The following is a 22,437-nucleotide window of genomic DNA, read 5'->3' on the forward strand; positions in this document are numbered from 1 at the left end:
CTGCCTGAGAGTTCGCTCTGTTCCTGGAGGCTGGGTTGTCCCTCGGGTGTTCTCGGTGGTGACGGTGCTGCAGGGCTCCTGAGAGGACCGCTGTGACATCCACCGTTTTTATTCTTTCTGGAAGCAGCAAAGCATTGGCTATCCCACAGCTCAATCCCATCCATTCTCTGCAGGATGAAAACATCTCTGGGTGGAGGAAGCTCTGCCGCCATGTTTGTCTCTGAAATCTGCAAAGTAGACATACGTTCCCATGCTGCTCGGCACCTGGGGAGCCACTGGGTGCTGTTGGATGTTCTGTATGGCAAATGTGTTGCTAATTAGTCAATAAATAAAACACTGATTGGCCATTGGCTAGGCAGGAAGTGTAGTCGGGACAAGGAGGAGACTAAAGCTGGCAAGTGGAAGGCTGAGTCAGAGAGACACTGCCAGCCGCCACGATGACAAACATCATGTGAAGATGCCGGTAAGCCCCGAGCCATGTGGCAAGGTATAGGTTAATAGAAATGGATTAATTTAAGCTGTAAGAACAGTTAGCAAGAAGCCTGCCACGGCCATACAGTTTGTAAGCAATAGAAGTCTCTGTGTTTACTTGCTCGGGTCTGAGCGACTGTGGGACTGGCAGGTGAGAGAGATTTGTCCTGACTGTGGGCCAGGCAGGAAAACTCAAGCTACAACTGGGTGCTCTGTCTGTGTAAGTAAAATCCACTTTAACAGTCACATCCCCCGGACCGCACACACGGGGTCGCACACTCGGGACCGCACACAGGGGGCTGCACATTCGGGACCGCACACAGGGGGCCGCACACTCGGGACTGCACACAGGACTGCACACTCAGGACGGCACACACGGGGCCGCACACAGGGGGCCGCACACTCAGGACGGCACACACGGGGCCTCACACAAGGGGCCACACACTAAGGACGGCACACACGGAGCTGCATGTCTTCAAGCATGGCTCTCACAGCAGGTAGGGCAGAACTTGTAGGAAAAGGAATAAAACTTCTAAATGGCAAAAATCGCCACAACCAGCCGGGCAGTGGTGGCGCACGCCTTTAATCCCAGCACTCGGGAGGCAGAGCCAGGTAGATCTCTGTGAGTTTGAGGCCAGCCTGGGCTACAGAGCAGATCCAGGACAGGCACCAAAGCTACACAGAGAAACCCTGTCTTGGGAAAAAAAAAAATCACCACAACCAACAGAAAATAGTGGGGAATATATTTACAGTGTCCATCACAGATCAAGCTGGATGTGGTAGTACACACCTGTAATCCCAGCACTTGGAGGCTAAGACAAGACACTCTTCAGTTCAAGTCCAGCCTGAAAACATAGTGATGTCCATACTAGCGTGAGTTACCTAGGGAGATCCTGTCTCCAAGACAAAACAACAACAAACTCATCTGTAGCTAGAGTTTTCCTGCCTGGCCCACAGTCAGGACAAATCTCTGTAACCTGCCAGTCCCACAGCTGCTCAAACCCGACCAAGTAAACACAGAGACTTATATTGCTTACAAACTGTATGGCCGTGGCAGGCTTCTTGCTAACTGTTCTTACAGCTTAAATTAATCCATTTCCATAAATCTATACCTTGCCACATGGCTCGTGGCTTACCGGCATCTTCACATGCTGTTTGTCATCTTAGCGGCTGGCAGTGTCTCCCACTCAGCCTTCCACTTCCCAGCTTTATTCTCCTCCTTGTCCCGTCTACACTTCCTGTCTGGCTACTGGCCAATCAGTGTTTTATTTATTGACCAATCAGCAACACACTTGACATACAGAACATCCCACAGCACTCATCAATAAATAGACATGCAACCCAACAGAAAAATGGGCTGAATACAAAAATGGTTAATGAACAGAGTGCACACACACACACACACACACACACACACACACACACACACTAAAAGAAGTGCAATTTTAAACAACAAATTTAATTTTTAATTATGAATGAACTCAGTTATAGTTATAAATGCCAACCTTTTAAAAAGCAAGTTATACAAAAATCATGTAAGTATGGTTCTGTTTTTATAAAGGAAAGCAATACAGCACTAAGCTGCAGATTGTTAAATGAGTCCAAAGAAAAGAGGGGCAAGGGGAAATCCAGTTCAGGAAGGTGGATGCAAGAAGGGCAGATGGAGCCAGACAAGCCACGGGGCTTCTGGGGCGTTAGTGATGTTAAGTTAGATGATTACTTTACAGGTGTTTTATTATTCTTGTGTGTGTGTGTTTTATTATATAAGGTAAAAATATTATATTTATTTAACACTTAATGAAAACAATCTTTGAATTGTTTTAAAATTCCAGTCCTGGCTGGGCATGGTGACACACATCTTTAGTTCCAACACTCAGGAGGCAGAGGCTGGTGGATTTGAGGCCAGCCTGGTCTACATGGTGAGTTCTAGGAAAGCCAGGGCTACACAGAGAAACCCTGCCTTGAAAAAACAAAAACCTCCAGTCCTGGAGGAGAGGGCTGTAAATCGGCCGGCATTTTCTAGATTGAAGAGTGGCTTTGTGTAAACAATCTTATAACAATTATATTTCTAAGATATTTTCCTAAAACAACAATTAGATAAGAAAACTGAGATATTGATATAAAAATTAGAAACAAAGCCGAGCATGGTAGCACATGCCTTTAATCCAGCGCTTGAGAGGCAGGGACAGGCGGATCTCCGTAAATTCAAGGCCAGCCTGGCCTACATAATGAGCTCCGGACAACCAGGGCTACATAGAGAGATCGTGACTCAAAAAACAAAACATCAACAACAACAACAAAAAACTAACTAGAATCAACATAAAGTTTTGTTTGTATGTTTGTTTGGTTGGGTTTGTTTCTGTTTTTGTTTTTTTAAGTCAGGGTCTGGATGTGTAGCCCTGACTAGACTGGAGCTCACTACGTAAAGAGTCTAGCTCAAACTCAGGTCGTCCTGCCTCAGCCTTGAAGGCTGGAATTACAGACACATATCACTATAGCTGGCTTCATATCTTCAAAGCTTTCTCTTTTCAAGTATAGGGATGTAAGGAGGAGAGCGGAAGGTCTGTGAATAGTGATGTGGCCAAGCCACACTTGCCACTCTTCCAGAAGTCCCAGGTTCTATTTCCAACCCACACAGCTGCTCACAGCCGTTTGTAACTCCAGTTCCAGGGGCTCTGATGCCCTCTTCTGGCCTTAGCAGGCACCAGACACACATATGGTACATGGACATGAATGCAGGCAAAACGCACATACACTTAAAAATTTTAAATGTGGGTCACAGTGGTGCATGTCTTTAATCCCAGCACTCAGGAGGCAAAGTCATGCAGATCTCTGAGTCTGAAGCCAGTTTGATCTACATAGTGAGTTCTATAACAGCCAGGGATATGTAGAGACCCTGTCACAACAAATAAATAAATAAAATTTAAAAAATAATAACTTTTTAAAAATAATAATGTAACCCTTAATGGTACATATATTACTTAAATAAAGGAAACATTCAGAAGATTTAATTTTTAATAGGCCTGCAGTAAGAAATGGATTCACTTCAACTGTTTACTTCCTGAGATATGCCACAGGGATGGAAAAAGCATGTGTGTATATTTCTTATCACAAACACCCTGAAACATAAATGGAAGCCCACAGCATGTCAGGGCCCTTTACATGTAGATGGGCCGTTAGCAGAGCACACAGGCCAAAAGAGGCTTGCAGATAACTGTTCAATGTGTCTAGGGCTTCTGCTTCGCCTTGGTCCAGCCTCTTTCTGGGATGATTGATGTCAGTGGGGAAGGCACTGGAAGCCCACAGTCCTCAGCCACACCTCTGTCAACACCTCCCAGCTGTCTTCTGGATCAGGCAGCTGAGAGGATGGATAGGAGAGCTATGCTGAGGGGTGGAGGGCTCTACTGAGCTATACTGACTGTGGAGGACACAGCCTGGCTGCTCTGAGCATGGGAGTCTTTACTAGACCTTTCCCTTCTCTCCAAATCTATCACCCAGACCTTCATGAGTGCTTTTAGGGACAAGCAGAGTGACCAATGGATTCTCCCAAGAAAAGCCTCCTGGACAGAAGCTGCTTAGAGCTAAACAGTCCCTGAAGAGCTCTATGGAAGGCCTGTGGGCTGTGGGCTGTGGGTCATCCCACAAGCTCACCATTGTGCGCTGGGTCTCATGGCCCCACTGGTTCCTGTCTCCTCTTCCCTGACCGTTGGTACTCTCCATGTGCTCCTGTGGTCCTTTCTAGTGCTTAGGATAGTTGCTGGGACTCTGATGGACATCTACTCCATGATGAGGTGTCTAAAGAAACAACCGTGGGCTCGCCTCAGCAACCTCTCCAAACGGTGTCTTTCTAAGATATCCCTCAAAGTGTCCATTGTCAGGGAGGCTCTTCGATTGGGCACTGCCCCGAGATGGAGAAGAGTGGCATCACCTCTCCATGCTCCTCCCTCTTTCATTTCCTTGTTCTGGTGCTGGGGACAGAACCCAGGACCTCAGACAGCTAGGCTCTGGCACTGCCATCGAGCTACACCCTAGTTCTTTCTTCACTTAATAAAACCAAAAAACTGCCCGTTGGCGGTGGCGCACGCCTTTGATCCCAGCACTCAGGAGGCAGAGCCAGGCGGATCTCTGTGAGTTCGAGGCCAGCCTGGTCTACAGAGTGAGATTCAGGACAGGCACCAAAACTACACAGAGAAACCCTGTCTGGGAAACAACAACAACAACAAAAACAAAAAACAAAACAACAAACAAAACAGAAACAGAACGAAGCTGGAGAGTTGGTTCAGTGGTTCAGAGCACCTGTGTTCTTCCAGAGGACTTGAGTGTGGTCCCCAGCACCCACATCAGGCAGCTCACAACCACCACAACTCCAGCTCTAAGGGATCCAACTCCTTCTTCTGGCTTACACACACACACACACACACACACACACACACACACACTCATACATAAAAACAGAGAAGAAACACAGGATCTGGGGTAGAGCTTAGTGGTAGAGTACCTGTCTGGGATGCACAAAGGTCTGGGTTTGACCCCCAGTGCTGCATAGACTGGAGTGATGGCTCAGGCTAGTAAGAAGGTACTGAGGAGGTACAGACAGGAAGTCAGGAGTACAGGGTCATTCTTAATGAATTTAAGGCCAGTCTGGGCTACAGAAGACCCTATCTCAAAAATAAAACCAGCTAGCTAACTAACTGGCTAACTAACTAACTAACTAACTAACTAACTAACTAACTAACTAAGTAGCTAACAAGCACAGGCCTTTACCTAATGCCGGTTTTCTAACTCATAGCGGTGTGTGGGTTCAAAGAAGGATGAGTGATGTGGGAATACCATCTGCTGTGTTTACTCGGCACTCTGAGCATGTGCCAGCCTCGTCCTTCCCCAGTGCCAGCCGCGAGGGGGGCCTCTGGCAAATCAGCAGTGAGGAAGACATCACTTGCAGACATCAGATGCTGACAAATGGCCTCCATGTCCCAGCTCAGTGATGGGGCAGTGAAGCCAGAGAGGTCAGATGGAGACAAACAAGGGCCAGCTGCCCCAGCTGGCAAAATCCGTACGGTGGCTTCCAAGCCTAAGATGCCATGACTACATACTCTGTTTACTGAATTCACACTGAGGGTATGAGTTTCCTTCCCTGATGGCATTTTCTTCCTTCCTTCCTTCCTTCATTCCTTCCTTCCTTCCCTCCCTCCCTCCCTCCCTCCCTCTTTCTTTCTTTCTTTCTTTCTTTCTTTCTTTCTTTCTTTCTTTCTTTCTTTCTTTCTCTTTCTTTCTTTCTTTCTTTCTTTCTTTCTTTCTTTCTTTCTTTCTTTCTTTCTTTCATTTGTTTTGTTTTGTTTTTTTGAGACAGGGTTTCTGTGTAGCTCTGGTTGTCCTGGATCTCACTCTGTAGAGCAGGCTGGCCTTGAACTCAGAGATCCTCCTGCCTCTGCCTCTTGAGTGCCCTGATAGTATTTTCTAATTGGAAATCATATCTAGGAAACTAGTCCTGACACCAGCCATAGCTGGGTCCAGCCTGTGTCACATCTTTGGACCACCTGCCAGACACAGAGCAGGACACAGCGTGAACGTGAACCAGGCAGAGGTCAGAGGGGTGAGGAGCATGGACTGTGTGCAGGAGCTCGAGGCAGCATGCACCTTCCCACCAGCACACACGAAGGGGAGGCAGCTGGTGAGGGGGACAACAACGGATACAGAAGGCCTGGTGCCAGCAGGAAAGAGATGAGTGCTCCCCTGCAGGACCACGCATTCCCATCCGAATCAGTCAGCACTGAATGGTGGGAGCGGAACCTGTGTGCCAGTCAGGTGTTAGGAAGCAAGGGATTTAGTACAAGAAGTAGAAGGTACAGTGAGCAGAAGGCAGGCATGCAAAGGTCTGAAAAGGGAGGCAAAGAGTCACAAATATCGTGAGTCATCATGCTCACCCTGGCCTGGGTGAACATTTCCCAACAGCAAGGCGGGGCAGGCTGCCCTCATGGGCTCCTTGGGATGGGCGTGCCCTGCTGCTACTGGGAGCTCCAAAAGGCATCTGGGCGTGCCCGAGAGCCACTGTTAAAGAGTAGGATGGTAGTCAAGATGAAGATCTCTCACCATGTCTCACCCAGTAACCCAGGCATACTGCGCCTAGCTTCCTACTGCTTCCCACACCACATGCCCCTTCATCGTCAGACAACTGTAACCCACAGCCTCACACTGGGCCGTTCCAGGTAGTGGAGTCTAGCACAACTAAAGGGACAGAGAACAAACCGTGCTGATCAAGGGAAGACAGGAACAGAGACAAGTTTAGATATAAAGAGCCTGAAGGGTTGTTTGTTCGGTTTGGTTTTTTGTTTGTTTTCTGGCGCCTTTTTAGTCAAGTATGCCATAGAGAGAGAGGCTGTTGGGCAGTTTCTGTTCATTAGACCTCTAGGTCGGGTCTGGAGAGCTGGCTCAGCGGTTAGGAGAACTGGCTGCTCTTCCAGAGGACCTGGGTTCAATTCCCAGCACCCACATGGCAGTTCACAGCTGTCTGTAACTGATCCAGGAGATCTGACACCTTCATACAGACATATATGCAAGCAAAACAACAATGCACATAAAATAAATAAATCATTAAAATATATTTAAAAGAAGACTCTAGGTTGGTAGGAAAACTAAAATCAGGGCAGTGGAGAGAAAGAGACAGGCAGGCAGGCAGGTAACTTCTGGGAATTCTGGAGCAGCTCAAAGAAAGAGGGTTGGTGGAAAGTCACAGGATGGTCAAGACATGCGCGCCTGGTACACAAACCCTGCCTTGTGTCCGCATTTGTCTCTTACTGTTTTGTTTCCTTTCTTTTTCTGTTTCCTTTTCTCTTAAGATGATGTTTCATTATGTAGCCCAGGCTGACCTCCAATTTACAGCAATCCTCCTGCCTCAGCCTCCGGAGTGCTGGGATTTACAGAAGAGCCACCGCACCCAGCTCAGTAGCTTATTTCTTCTTTTCTCTGGGCAGTGCCTTCCCTCTCGGGGTCTCACGAGTGGCTCTTTGTGATCAAATTCATACAGCTACTTGACAACAAAGTAGAGAATGTTTTCCCACAACCTTTACTGAGAACAAAATCCTTGCTCCCCCCCCTCCCCCGGCATTGACCCTTGGCTGAATTCCCAGGCCAATCATCACTGATCAGGTGAGTAGGATGTTATTATGGTTATCATGGATGCCCTTCCTACACACCCCGGAAGGAAGGGACCAGGGAACTTTGATCAGCAGCCTCCTCAGAACAATTTGGAGGAGAAAGGAATTTCTCCCAAGGAAGAACGTATTGTCCCCAAAATGTTATGGCCACAGCACTTTTCAGGTAACACTCAATTGCTGGTTGACAGAGCTGTCAAAAGAGAAGGAAAACTCCCTGCAGGTGGTGATATGAGAGGCCTGAGTCTCTTAGAGACCTGGAGAGATTTGTTCTGGGCCACTCAGTTATTAAGAAGGAAGACCAGGACTCTCCAAGATTATCCCCATGGAATAAATTCACAGTCTGGCTCATGACCACTCTGGAGATTTGAAGTATTATCCATCTGTCTTCCTGGGCACAAGTGGACTGTTTTCCTGGAGCAGAAAGAACAGACTGGAACCAGGGAGATTTCTCAGAGGTTACAAGATAAAAGACATGCCACGGAATCTAACAAAACCTCAGCAACAGGGAGTAACATGTCTCTGAGCATTGGTTTGACCTTGGACTAGCAGCTTTTGAGGGGCCTTGGATGGGTAGGAAATCTGATTTCCTCAGTCCTCTGCTTCTGCCCCATTTTTTTTCCTGGACAGATTTTCTCTCCAGTTTCCCACCACTCCAAGGCCACTGGTGCTCTAAGTGAACGCAACACCACCTTCGGCCTTTCCAGCCGGGCCACAGAAGCTGAGAACTGAGTGCAAAGAGACCCAAACTCATAAGAACAGGTCAGAAAAACCAAAGTCCCCACAGAGGCAGCCCAGCCCTTCAACACATCTGGGCAGAAGGAGCCGGCTGGATCATGTTCAGACCTAGAAGATGGGCTAGACTCACAGCTGCAGAGCAGCATTGTGTGAACGAGGACCAGGCAGGGCCACTCAGCTTTTCTGCTCCCACGGCCATCCCTTCTTTCCAACACTGGAGGCACAGCAAGCCTCGGAATACCCAGGCTGAGCTCAGCCAGGCGCACGGAGTGAGAATCAAAAAAGTGTTCAGTGAGGTGGAGGAGAGACTTGAGGAGGAGGGGGAGGATGAAGAAACTCTTCACGCCCAAGATGGTAGATGTGTTAGTCAGGGTTTTTATTGCTGTGAAGAGACACCATGATCATGGCAACTCTTATAAAGAAAACATTTAATTGGGTGACTGACTTATAGTTTCAGAGGTTTAATTCCTTGTCATCATGATGGGGAGTATGGTGGCGTGCAGGTAGATGTGGTGCTGGAGGAATAGCTGAGAGTCCTACATCTTGCAGGCAACAGGCAATCGACTGACAGACACACTGAGGGAAGCTTGAGCAAAAGAGACCTCAACACCCACCCACACAGTGACACACTTCCTCCAACAAGGCCACACCTCCTAGTAGTGCCACTCCCTTTGGGGGCCATTTTCCTCCAAGCCACCACAGTAGGAAAGATCCCAAGAGGCTATGCTATCAATTCAATCCAAGACAAGGCCACTGTGGTCAGTCCCCTAGAAAACACTCATGGAAATTGAGTGCAGGAAGTATTAGGCATGCCCTTGGGACTGTTACAAAGGACTAGAGGGACAGGGGAGGGATTGAGTTCCACTGAGAGGCAACAAAGGTCTCAGGTGAATCTCATAAGACAGTTCTTTGGAAGTGTCCCACCTGAGACCAGGGGGCTGAGTCCTGAGAAGTCCTCATCAGGCAGAGACTGCACACACTTTACCTCCTGGAGATGACAGAAAAGTGTTTCACCTGTGACTGTCAGCAGCCAGTACCTCCAAACAGGTGCATGAACGAAGGCTTCAGTGTTGATGAAGGGGGCATATCAGCACACCACAGCAGCAACATCCCTGGAAGATGATTAGTGCCAAAGATTCCCAAATGTCTACCAGAGGACTCCATAGCCTTAGCATCCTTGGAAGTTGGTCCAGGACTTGACAGAGCTGTCAATATGCATAAGAAGAAATGGAAGTCAGAATCTGGGTCCCCAGCCTATCATCAGAACCACACAGAAGACAGAAGACAGGTTCTGGGCCTGTTTTAGGGATTTACTACTTGAGGGTATGAAGCCAAGCCCTGAAAATTAGCTCTTATGCAAGGATCTAGGTTATCCAAATGTGACCGTTCTTCAGCCTGTGGCATCTAGTGACCAGGATGACAGACCACTGTGCAGACTGCCAAACAGGTGTGGCAGCATTCAGATGTAATCATAGCGCTTGCAAAGCTGAGGCAGGGTGATCATGTATGGAAGATCTCAGGTAGATCCCCAGTGGTGCCCACTCCTAAGCTACTACTATTCAAACTTTTATCTGTTGATAACATTAATAAAACATATATCCCCTGAAGGTAATCCCCAAAGTGAAAAGAGTGATACTACTTGAGACATTCAACAATTTCAGCATCCTTGGTGTTGTATAAAGGGTCTCACTACGTAGCCTAGGCTGGCCTCAAACTTGAAATCCTTTTATATCATCCCACAGAGTGCTAGGATTATAGGAATGTACCATTATGCCTGGCTAGATTGATATTTATTGACAATGAAAGTTGTTTACGGCTTTAAAAAATCTTAAAATTTATTTTATGTGTATGGGTATTTTGCTGTCATGTATGTCTGAATACTATGTGCATTCAGTGCCCACAGAGGCCAGAAGGGAGCACTGAGTCCCCCAGAACTGTCATCACAGAGGGTTGTGAGCTGCCATGTGGGTGCTGGGAACTGAATCTGGGACCTCTGTAAGAACAGTCAGTACTCTTAACTGCTGAGCCATCTCTCCAGCCTGTGTATGGTCTCCTAAAAAGTCAGCAGAGAGTCACTGGGGTGTTGTGGATTAGAACACAGATTCTAGATTCTAATGAACCGCCTACATTAAAATCCTTTCCTATCACTCATGTACCACATGACCCTGGTGAAATTATTCACTTCCCTACATTTTAGGTTCCTCATCTGTAAACTGAAGGGGCTAGTATACAATCAAGGTCAAGTGTTATTCAAGTTAAAACACACTTTGAAAGTTACAGCCTGCCGAACACATACTAAGCTCTGTATAAACATTCTCTGGGTTTTGTGGTTATAAAAACTCCCTTCAAACTTAACAGTCTAAAATGTGACGACTCTCATGGTTCTTGTATTGTTTGCATCATTTGGTATTAACTGTGCCCTGGGGCAGCTGGCAGGTCTCAAGGGCCCTCATGTGCAGGATTGATGCTTGTGACTGGTCACCTATGTGTGCTCAGCTGACTGACCATCTAGCTTGAGCCCTCCATGTGGTACCCCTATGTGGCTGCAGGCCTCATTATGTGATGACTGGGTTTCATGAAGAGTTCCATGGCTATATCCACTATTGTAGCTAAAGTTTTCCTGCCTGGCCCACAGTCAGGACAAATCTCTCTCACCTGCCAGTCCCACAGCCGCTCAGACCCAACCAAGTAAACACAGAGACTTATATATTGGTTACAAACTGTATGGCCATGGCAGGCTCCTTGCTAACTGTTCTTATATCTTAAATTAATCCATTTCTATAAATCTATACCTTGCCACATGACTCGTGGCTTACCGGCATCTTCACATGCTGTTTCTCATTGTGGCGGCTGGCAGTGTCTCTCTGACTCAGCCTTCCACTTCCCAGCTTTATTCTCCTCCTTGTCCTGCCTATACTTCCTGCCTGGCCACTGGCCAATCAGTGATTTATTTATTGACCAATCAGAGCAACACATTTGCATTCGGAACATTCCACAGCACACTATCTTCTGTGGAGCCAAACAGGCTTCAGACCTCGCCCAGATAGAACTGGGGGGGAAGTGTGCCCCACCTTCCGTTGACAGGGGTGTAAAGCATATCTACCACAACTTAACACTACTCTTGTAAAAGTGTATGTAGTAGTGTGTCTACATGAAGAAAATGTTTGATAGAATATACACTATAACTGAGTAAGTAATATATCCATAACAAGAAAAATAGGTAACTTTTCCTTCCTTCTTCTTTTCCTTTTTTTTTTTTTTTTTTGGTTTTTCGAGACAGGGTTTCTCTGTGTAGCTTTGCGCCTTTCCTGGATCTCGCGCTGTTGACCAGGCTGGCCTCGAACTCACAGAGATCCGCCTGCCTCTGCCTCCCGAGTGCTAGGATTAAAGGCGTGCGCCACCACCGCCCGGCTTCTTTTCCTTTTTATTTTGTTTGCTTGTTTATTTTTTAGCTAAAGTACCTGTAAGTAGCCCTGGGTGCCTTCAAACTTGCTACATAGAACTAACTGGTCTTGAACTTGCAATTATCCTCCTGTCTCTGTTTCCTGAGTGTCCACACTCAGCCTACTAATTTTCTTATTTTGAAAATTACACAAAAATTAAAAACTCTTGGGAGGCAGAGGCAGGTGGATTCCTGTGTGTTTGAAGCCAGCCTGGTCTATAGAGTGAGTTCTAGAACAGCCAGGGCTACACAGAGAAACCCTCTCAAAAAAACAAAAACCAAAACAACAACAACAACAAAAAAAGTTTTTCTTTAACTTACGTGACACTTCTACCAAGAGAGAGAGAGAGAGAGAGAGAGAGAGAGAGAGAGAGAGAGAGAGAGGAAAAGGAAGAAAGGAAGGAAGGAAGAAAAGAAAGAAAGGAAGGAAGGAAAGAAAAGAGAGAGAGAGAGAGAGAGAGAGAGAGAGAGAGAGAGAGAGAGAGAGAGAGAGAGAGAGAGAGAAAGGCCAAACTAGTTCAAATTGCATACATTAATAAAGCTGTGGGTCTGGCTGGGCATGGTGGTGCATGCTTTTAATCCCAGCACTCAGGAGGCAGAGGCAGGTGGATCTCTGTGAATTCAAGGCTAGCCTGGTCTACAGAGTGAGTTCCAGGATAGCCAGGGCTACACAGAGAAACCCTGTCTTGAAAAAGCCTCCCCCCCAAAAAAAAAGTTGTGGGTCTGAAGAGACAGCTCAGTGGCCAAGAGCATTTCCTATCTCTGCAGAAGACCCAGGCTGGTTCCAGCACCTGCATCGAGTCACAGCCACCTGTAACTCTGGCTCCAAGGGGGTCTGATGCCCTCTTCTGGGCTCCAGGGACTCCTGCATGTGGTGCACATAAACTCATGCAGGTGTGTGTACACCCAAAACACATGCACGCACACACACATGTAAACATAACACATAAATGAACCTAAGAAGAAAAGTTGTAGTATTGGCTCTAAGGGGAGAAAATATTGACTGTCCCCAGCTGCCTGCTCACGTCAGACCGTACCACCTGCTGAGAGTCACAAAGGGTGACAGGACACAGCAAGGCAGGAGCAGGCACAAAGGGGTCTGTAAACTGCTTGCCATGGAGAAGGCTCTGAGGACAACTGCAATAAAGGCTTGTTACGATGCATATGAGAAGGGCTGCCGAGGGTGACAGGCATGGGTTCCACTGAATGGCAGCAACATGACAGGGGAGAGTGTCTGAGATTCCTCATACAAAGAAATTATAAATTATAATATAAATTATAATTCAAAGCTGGAGTATGCTTCCCTGAGAGGCCACAGCTTGCAAGTCCCCGGGAGACCCATGTCTCGGAGATCGGGGAGAGCAGGACCCCACCCTGAGGAGGGCATGCCAAGTTCCTTCCAAAGCCCAGGATATATCATCTTGGCTTATGTGGGGGTAGAAACAAAACACACGGTCATTTGCTTGAAGAGCCTCCGCCTTTGCCTGGTTTAAGGCAGTGGCCTGAGCTAAATGAGTTCCTCGTATTCCTTTGATGATTCTACGTGTGGATATCGCCCTTCCTGTGAAGACCTAATAAATTACAAAAGTCCTTGGAGAGCTCTAGCTTCACAGTGATATCCGGGGTGTTCACAGCCTTAGAGTTTGAGCACACAGATATATCCTCACCATATGGATGTGTCCTAGTTCGCTTTGCCGACTTGCCACGGCCTCCAGTCATCTGACAAGAGAGCCATGGTTGAGGAATTGCTAAAATCAGACTGGCCTATGGGCATGTATGGGGGAGATTACCCTAACTGTTAATTATGCAGGAGGGCCCAGCCCACTGTGGGCAGCACCATCCACAGGCAGGTAGTCTTTAGCTGTGTCAGAACGCTAGCTGAGCATGAGCCTGGGACCGAGCTAGAGAGTGAGTCAGCAAGCAGCATTCCTCCATGGCTCCTGCCCTGACTTCCCCCAGTGGTGGACTGTGACCTGGAAATGTAAGCAGGTAAACCTTCTCTTCTTCTAAGTTGCTGTTAGTCATAGTTATTCATCACAACAGAAAGAAAATTAGAACGAGACATAACCTTCCTAGAGCTAGTCATTACCATGGATGGGTGCCTGTGGATGTGGCAAGGCCCCAAAGAGTACATGACAGATTCTTGACAGCAAAGAATAGCTTGGGAAGGAAGTGGGAGTGTGAGTTTCAGATTTTCAGAGATGAGAAATGGAAGGGATGGGAGGAAGGGGTCGCTCCATACCCTGTGACAGTGTGCAGCTCGTCTGGGGGATGAGAGCTACATGCCAGTCTTACGAGTTGAGCTTTCCTGAAAATAAGTCATATAGTGTATCTTTATTGATGACTGTAATGATTGTAATATCTCTACACACGAAGAACTTGTTGACTTGTCAGCTTACGTACCAGCACAGCAGTGACTTCTCTCCCGAGACCAGGGTCCAAAGATAGGAAGAGCTGTGGCTGAGGTCTTCTGTGGTGCCTTACCCCTGCACCTTGCCCACAGTGGTAGTTCCTATCAGCCACCTGTTCAGCATGACCCCTGTTCTCTTGCCCTCAGCTGAGTCAGAGATCACACATGAAATTGTGTTCAAAGAGAGTCCTAGGCTTTCCACAGCATGGGAGCTGTAATGTGGAAACAGTGGGTGGCCTAGCCTGCTGTGCTGTGACAGAGGGGGCAGAGGGAAGGAAGAAAAGCAGATGCCCGGAGATAAGCTGAGATTGAGAGAGGCTGGGACTGGTGAGCTGCCCACTTCCCTGGTTTTCATTGTTTCTGGAATCCGACACCTTCCTGCCCCCTGGCATTAAGAGGCAGTCCTGTATCTTTACATCAGTGGCTCTTTGACTGAGGGGAGCCTGTGTGACTGGATTGTAATGAAATTCTCACTGACAGTGTCTGGCCCCTGTTCACTAAGGAGAGGCTTCTAATGTGTTTGCCTGAAAAGACCAGCTCAGGGCCCTCGGCTCCTCCCTGTCTGCCCTGTGGCAGCTTTGGGGACTTGTCCCCAAGGGAGGTGTGGTGGAAGCTGCTCTCTGCCTCTTCAATGCAGCTTTAGACCCAGTGCTCTGCTGAAGGTGTGCTGGGATTCGCTTGTGGAGTCCAGCAGCCCTCCATTACCTCTGCTCCATAGGAAGGCGGGTGGGCGCCTCTCTAAAGCAGTCCACAGAAGCAGTCCTTGGACGGCTGGGCTCAGACTCTGGCAGCGACCCCAGTACTGCCTTCTACACCTTCAGTCTCCATTTCTGCTCAGCACAGGCCCAGCAGTCAGAATTCTCATCTCACCATCCCCTCTACAGCTCCTCTTGACCTCTGGCCACAGATCCTCCAGCTGGCTAGTGTCACCAAGAACCTTGTACCAATGTCTGGGCGAGTCCTCGTGTTGCAGTCCAACGTTCATTTGCCTAGACGCCTAATCCCATGTCTATCGGAGAGTCTGGAGTCCTGTGTCTTCCTTGGTTTTGTGTCTCTGGTTCTACTATAGTGGATAGCATGGTTGTTCCTAAGAAACATCTGTGGAAGGCTTGACTGAGCGAACACATGAACGATTAAACCAATTCATTTCCTTCCCAACTCTATTTTAATGTTTTTCCACTCTGACACAGTGAATATGCTGGTTTTCTTTAGTAAGTTGTGGGGAAAGAGTGTATGCATGTATGTGCATGTGTGGGTGCAGGTGCACAAACTGCGGGCATGCATGTGGAAGCCCGAGGTGATGTCTTACCCCATGCTTCGTAGTGTTTGAAGCAGAGCCTCTCACTGAGCCTGGAGCTCACAGTTTGGGAAGATTCTCGGGTCAGTGAGCCTACAGGATCCACCTGCCTCTGTCCCAAGCCCCAGAATGACAGATGTCTGGTTGCCAAGCTCAGCTTTCACAGGGTGCTGGAGAGCTGAATCCAGGTGCTCTGATCTGTGACGCAGCAAGCACTTTGGCCGCTGGGCCATCTCTCAGCCTGGGATTTTCCATCATTAAATTTTTAAATTTTATTTATCACGTGTTTGTGTGATGTGGGGGCAAGGTGCATAGCACACAGCATGCTGTGGAGGTCAGAGGATGGCTTTTCTCTCTCTCTCTCTCTCTCTCTCTCTCTCTCTCTCTCTCTCTCTCTCTCTCTCTCTTTCTCTCTCTCTGGCTGGGGTCAGACTCCTCAGCTATCGTGGCAAGTGCCTTTTTCGGTTTACCATCTCCCCAGTGCTTCTTTTAATGGCAGTTATCATTTGCCTTCCCGATCTGAAAGCCTATGAAACAAAGGCCTTTCTTTTCAAACCTACTAGCACCAGACTACACACACCGGGCAGTCATTCTTAGGTGTGTGTGAGAGTGTGTGAGAATGTGCGTGTATGCATATGTGTGTAAGTATATATGTATGTGTGACACTGTATGTGAGTGAAGTGTGTGTACATTGGTGTTTGTGTGTGTGAATGAGACAGAGAAAGAAAGAGAGATTTGTTTTGGTCTTACAAAGCTTTAGATAAAAACCCTCCTTGCATTCCTTCTCCGGCAGGGAACTTCTCAAATGGGAATTACTTTTCTGCCCTGTCCTTGTCTCCTGTGGCCTGTGGTCACCATCTCTATCAGTGACACAGTTCAACACTGGGCTTTAGATTTGACTCAAACGACCTTTGGCATGGACAGTCCAGAAAGGAATTTACTCAACTATCAGAGAGAGGCAGCTGTCTAGCTGTCCGGGCTGCACGTCGGGAGTCCTCCAGGACACATTCCTGCACTTGGCACTTGCTGAGAGGCTGCTGGGAGCTCACCAGTGTCCTGGCCAGTGAAGCAACAAGTGCACCTGGTGCTGTGCTGACCTCCCTAGGGGACATTTGCCCTGCCATCGCTGTGTCTCCAAGGTTACAGGCGCTTTTCCTTCCCACAAGGCAGTGCGGCAGTGCTCTGGCTCCAACACAAGGCTGTGGAGGACAGAGGAGAAGAGAGGAGAGTCAGACAGGACAGGCCATAGAGAGAATCCCTCTGCAGGGTTGTATGGTGACCACCATCTCACAGCACTCAGGGATCTCCCAGAAATGCCGTCCATCATGTTGCGAGGCACACCCATAGTAAGGTGTTTTGAGACCCCTGGGCTCTCTGGGTAGCAACAGCTCTGCCTGCCATCCTGGAGCACACCACAGGACACCCTGATATTTGCAATAGTACCTACCAAGTGAAACATGCCCAGGTGCAGGAAGGCTAATTCTCTACATGGCTTCTCTTACATGTAGAATTTAAAACAGTGAAAAAGTAAAACTCACAGAAACAGTAGAAGGTGGATACCGGGGGCTAGCGTCGGAGGGAGCAGTTGATGCCCAAAGGATGCTGGCTTACTACACGGTGAGTACGTTGTAGATGTGATGCATAGCGTGTGCTTATGGGACATGTCAGTCATACCTGAGATCCTCAAAGGAAGTAGTTCAGTTTTTTTCGAGGCAGGGTTTCCCTGTGTAGCCCTGGCTGTCCTGGAGCTCACTCTGTAGACCAGGCTGGTCTTGAACCCAGAGATCCACTTGCCTCTGTATCCTGAGTGCAGGGATTAGAGGCGTGCGCCACCACTGCCTGGCAGTAGCTCAGTATTGTTCGCACACACACACGCACACACACACACACACACACACACACACACACACACACACACACACGTAGAGATTGAGAGGGAGAGCTAGCAAGAGAGAGGGGGCAGTGGAAATGAGCTCTATGTGAGAAGATACTTGTGTTAAGTATCGGGCTGTGATAGACATGTCCTGATGTAGACACGGATCAAAAGCCCTCTGTGTCTGTCACTGTGCTGCACTGCAACCTGCCCCCTTCCCATGCTCCTGTCGCCAGACCAGCCGGCTCCCTGCTTTCCTCGTCACAGACCATAACCCATAGAACGAAACCCCCTCCTTTCAAATAGACAGTTAAAATATATCCAATTCTTGGCCAGGCGGTGGTGGCGCACGCCTTTAATACCAGCACTCGGGAGGCAGAGCCAGGCGGATCTCTGTGAGTTCGAGGCCAGCCTGGACTACAGAGTGAGTTCCAGGAAAGGCGCAAAGCTACACAGAGAAACCCTGTCTCGAAAAACCAAAATATATATATATATATATATATATATATATATATATATATATATATATAATTCTTACTTCTCAATTACACCTCTATAAAGCCTTGAAAACACCGCTTGTGGCGGCACATAACAGTGGTTCCAGCTCTTGAGAGGCTAAGGCAGGGGGACCGGGGACTGGAGACCAGTCTCACCTACACGCTGAGTTTGAGGACAACCTGAGGTGCATATGACCCTGCCATATATATATAGTAAAATAAAAGAGCAATAAAACCCCTCCCCCTTTACATTGACTCAGTGGATAATAAACACATAGACGATACAGAAAATTTAAAATGAAAATAAACACATTGGTTTAATCATTTAAAAGTATATGAAGTTGCTTGCATCTTCATAGATAAAACACATGACAGAATTCTTCTGTTATATTTCTGGTCTTCTATCCATCTCTGAGCAGCTTCTAATGAGAAACAGAGTCTCACCCTGTTCTCAGAACTGCAGAGGAAATTGAAACATGATACTGGAAAGTTGGGGGTGAATAGGACCTGGGGGCCCAGGCCTGTAATCTTGGCTACCAGGGAGGCTGGGGCAGGAAGATCACAAGGCCAACCTGGCCAACCTAGTGGGACCCTGTCTCAAAATAAAGAGTAAACAGCTGGGGGTGTAGCTCAGGGGCAGAGCACTCGCCCAGCAGGCACAAAGCGGTGTCCAACCCCCAACACTGCAGAGTCACCAATAAAAAGACATTGGGGGGTAATATAGCTCTGATTGACCCATCACATCCCCTTCCCTGATGGCTGGACAGGTGAACTTCCGACTGACCCATCACATCCCCCCTCCCTGCAGTTAGATATGGCTGGACAGGTGAACTTTCCACTCAGGGAATGTGCATTGATGTGAATGTTACCTCTTGGATACATCTTCCTGCCTGTGTCTCCTCAGTCTTCTTCCTCTTCCCACACACTGGGACTCAGCCATGGAAGTGACTCAGCCTTAACTGATCATGGAGGAACCACAAGATGGAAGAACTATGGCTCCTTCTGTAAGTAGGTATGACAAGGCACTTCAAGGCCTGGAAGGCTTACCTTGGATAATCCCATAAGAAAGAAGTAGACTTCTTAAGATGTGAAACTGTTGCTGGGACTCTGTCAAAGCAATCAGACTTATGATTATGGAAAATGACACAGAAATGCTATTGCTGTTGAAAAGCCTACAGTATGTGACATTGTCTCAACAGCTGGGAGACAAGAAAATTGGTGTTGTTTACTGGAAAGTTGGTGTCATTTTTCTGTGGCAAAAACATTTGGCAAGGAAGCCACTTGCAAATAATTGAAGGACATCCCACACGCCTATTAAGCTCTTAGCTCTACAGGAAGCATTTACATAAAAACCACATTGTTAATGTGTGCTAGCTGCTCCTTCCAACAGTTTTTTGGCCAAAGTATCACAGAAAGAGTACAGGTTAGAACTGGCCAAACTGCAGTGTTCACAGATAATGCAGTCAGGATGCAGGTCTCCACAGAGTTGACAAGTCAATTGCTTCTATGCCCTAACCAAGAAATCAACCAGGGTTGCCCAGAGCATTTTCCAAAGGCCACTGAAGCTTCCCAGCCAGACTAAGAGACACACTTAAGGTGAGACTCAAGGTCTAAGGATTTGTACTGAAGCCTGAAGTTCCAGACAGACTCCAGGCACCCCCTCTTATGGTCGGCTGCTTGAGAGAAGTAAGTAAGCAGCTTAAGAACTGGGTCTGTGAGAGACCCGGGGAGTTAGGCTGCTTGAGAGAAGTAAACAGCTTAAGAACTGGGTCTGTGAGAGACCCGGGGAGTTGACTGACTCCTGGAGCAGACTGAAGACTTTCAAGAGAATTATACTGTCGAAGAAATTATGTCTCATCGATTTGAAAAAGTCTGTACATGTTTAAGGCTTAGAGCGTCTGGGGGACCTTCCTATTATCACCAGACAGCAGTGTGAAGTCTTCACACCTCCCGGGGGCATGGCCCAAAGCTGGCTTTACACGATGCAAGAGGGGACAGTGGCACAGAACCTCCCAGAAGGCAAACTATCAGCCATGAAGGACAACAGACACACCTCTTCCATATTCCCCATATCCACAGTTCCATGACCACCTCAACTGGCCATGCCATTACATGTCATTGCTGGTCATTCATATTCATGAAAGAAAGGCCCCAGTGCTCTGACTATTGCTGGATGATGACTTCTCAGTGCACACGTGTGCACATTTCCCTGGGTCTGTTCTGCTGAGTGCAATGATGAATCATGAGATACTTCATTCAAAATGCCAACCTCACTCTATGTCCCAGTTCCTCTTTTTCTTGTGGTGTATGTGTGAACCTTGGCTTCAGTCTTGTCTGTAGTATCTCTGGATGTTTTGGTTTTTCCAGTCTGTGACTGGTCACTGGTACACAGCTGGAATTGAATTTACATCAGATTACCAATTGAGCCAAAGATCTTTTCATGTTGCTTACTGGCCACTTAAATGTTCTCTTTTGTGTCATTGAAAGCTTTTGGAGAGAGTTGTGTTGCATCACTTGTATCACTTTCTTCTCTGTGGCTTGTCTTCTCACTGTCTGGTCTCTGGGAAGGGTGCGATCACGTAGTCTGATTAGCCCTATAAATAGTTTTATCAAAACCCTCAGTCTTAAGTCCTTCCTGTTAGCAGTTCACACATGGCCTGTGAAAGTGCATCACATTGGTTTCCTAGACACAGTATAGGGACAATGTAGTTGGGTAATATTCTCATTTCAGAGAGTTTTCGAGGTCAGGGTCACCTACAGACGTCTGCAGTAGGGTAAATGTCAGACTGGCCCTATTGACTATGATTAAGATAGTCATAAAAAAAAAATGGGGACAAGAGAAATCAGACAAAGAAGATGATACCCAAGCCAAGAGGCAGCACTCTTAGATAAAGAGAGTATGGTACATACACAAAATTGGATGCTATTGAGCCTTTACGCAGAAGGAAAACCTGCCATTTGTGACAGCACAAATAAATCTGGAAGCCATGTGAGTGACAGTAGAAGGCAGAAAGACAACTGGCCCATGGCCTCATCGAGATGTGGAATTTAAACAAGTTAAACTCACAGAAATGGAGGAAATGGCAGTTATCAGAGCTGAGGTAGGACTGGGGTCATGCTGGTCACACAACACATTCCAGGCAGGAGGAACACATTCAAGGAGCCTACTGTACTTCTTGAGACTATGATTCATGAAACTATATTGCATAAAACGTCAGGAGGAGGAGCAGGGACAGGAGAAAGACAGGAGGAGGGGAGGGAGGGAAGAAGAAATGCATCAAGCAGGTGGGAGAAGGGAGGGAGAAAATGTGTATTCACTGACAGCAAAGCTCTTAATCTACATCCAGGATGGAGTCCAATCAGCAGAAACTGCGGGCAATGGTATCATCCCTTCTACATCATTCCATTCTGGGATGACATTTTTCATCTCAAGTATTTGGAGACTAAATACTTAACAGCAATAACCCACTCTACATGTAAATCAATTTATTAAGGTGATTACAAAGTTATCACAACGAAGTAATAAACTTCAAACTCCATGCATGTTGAGATCATTCTAATTGCTACCTAAAAGGTGGCAGTCCAAAGTCTGGAGAAAGGAATGTTAAGATGTACCAAGGTTCACCAAGAGTCCCTGAGAACTGGTCTGGCAGATGTGAGCATTCCTGTTACTCCAGGAAGCTGTTTCCAGTTTGACACAAGAACTTCCACCCTGACTAGAGGCCTAGAACTGGAGTGAACAGGGAGCAGATGGGGACACGTGTTGAGAACTGTTAGCAGAGACACTCTGCAAGGGAAAGCCAGAGAACCAGGAAAGATCTGTACCAGAACCATGGGCTCATCAACCCATGTGTTCCAGTCACTGTGGTGGAGGCAGAATTGAAGATATTAGAGAGAAAATGGGCTCTCAGGTCTTTTGGCCCACGTAAATGGTAGAGCAGCAGTGGGAAAGGCCTTGGGAATGAATCACTTCAGTGGGCTCTTGTAGCGTGAAGTTTCTCTAGTCTTGCCCAGCCCACAGTCCGGATGAATCTCTCCCACCCACACACCGGCAGCCACTTATAAAATAATCACTTAGAGGCTTAATATTAATTGCAAACTGTATGGCCTATGGCTCAAGCTTCTTGCTAGCTAGCTCTTAGAACTCAACCCATTTCTGTTAATCTATGTATCGCCATGTGTTCCGTGGCTTTACCTGTGTCCCATTACATGTTGCTCCTTGGACAGCAGGCTAGCGTCTCCCCGACTTTGCCCTTCTTCTCTCTGTATCTCTCCTTGGATTTCCTGCCTGCCTCTGAGCTGCCTTGCCACAGGCCAAAGCTGCTCTATTTATTAGCCAATGGGAGCAGCACATATATTCACAGCATACAGAAAGACACCCCATAGCAGGTCCTGGGCTGTCTCCCTTCTGTGTGTTGGTCTCATCTTTAGGCTGGTTTCTGTCATTGTGCCCTAACAGCTCCTCTGGACACCAGTATTTACAAAAGAGAATAGATATCTTTTATTTGTTGTGGGAATTCGATCCAATTCATACCAATGACCTTGGGGTATCTGACCC

At 47.4% G+C, this 22,437-nt stretch overlaps 1 long non-coding RNA gene across 11 annotated transcripts in view; it reads right to left on the reverse strand.

Moving 5' to 3' along the window:
• Nucleotides 1-8,714: 8,714 nt before the first annotated feature.
• LOC128110163 (uncharacterized) overlaps nucleotides 8,715-22,437 on the reverse strand; it is a 73,056-nt gene continuing 59,333 nt past the window's right edge. For 8 of the 11 annotated variants that reach the window (XR_008218119.1, XR_008218120.1, XR_008218121.1 and 5 more), the window contains 3 exons: nucleotides 14,206-16,708; nucleotides 14,045-14,110; nucleotides 8,715-9,565 (listed from right to left, as the gene is read on the reverse strand). This is a non-coding gene — a long non-coding RNA (uncharacterized LOC128110163). The remainder of the gene's footprint in view (nucleotides 9,566-14,044; nucleotides 14,111-14,205; nucleotides 16,709-22,437) is intronic. The other 3 variants (XR_008218122.1, XR_008218117.1, XR_008218114.1) reach the window with 3 other exon arrangements.

Source organism: Peromyscus californicus, unplaced genomic scaffold (assembly GCF_007827085.1).
Source record: "Peromyscus californicus insignis strain IS unplaced genomic scaffold, ASM782708v3 Scaffold_14__1_contigs__length_90479793_seg_2, whole genome shotgun sequence".
NCBI lineage: Eukaryota > Metazoa > Chordata > Mammalia > Rodentia > Cricetidae > Peromyscus > Peromyscus californicus.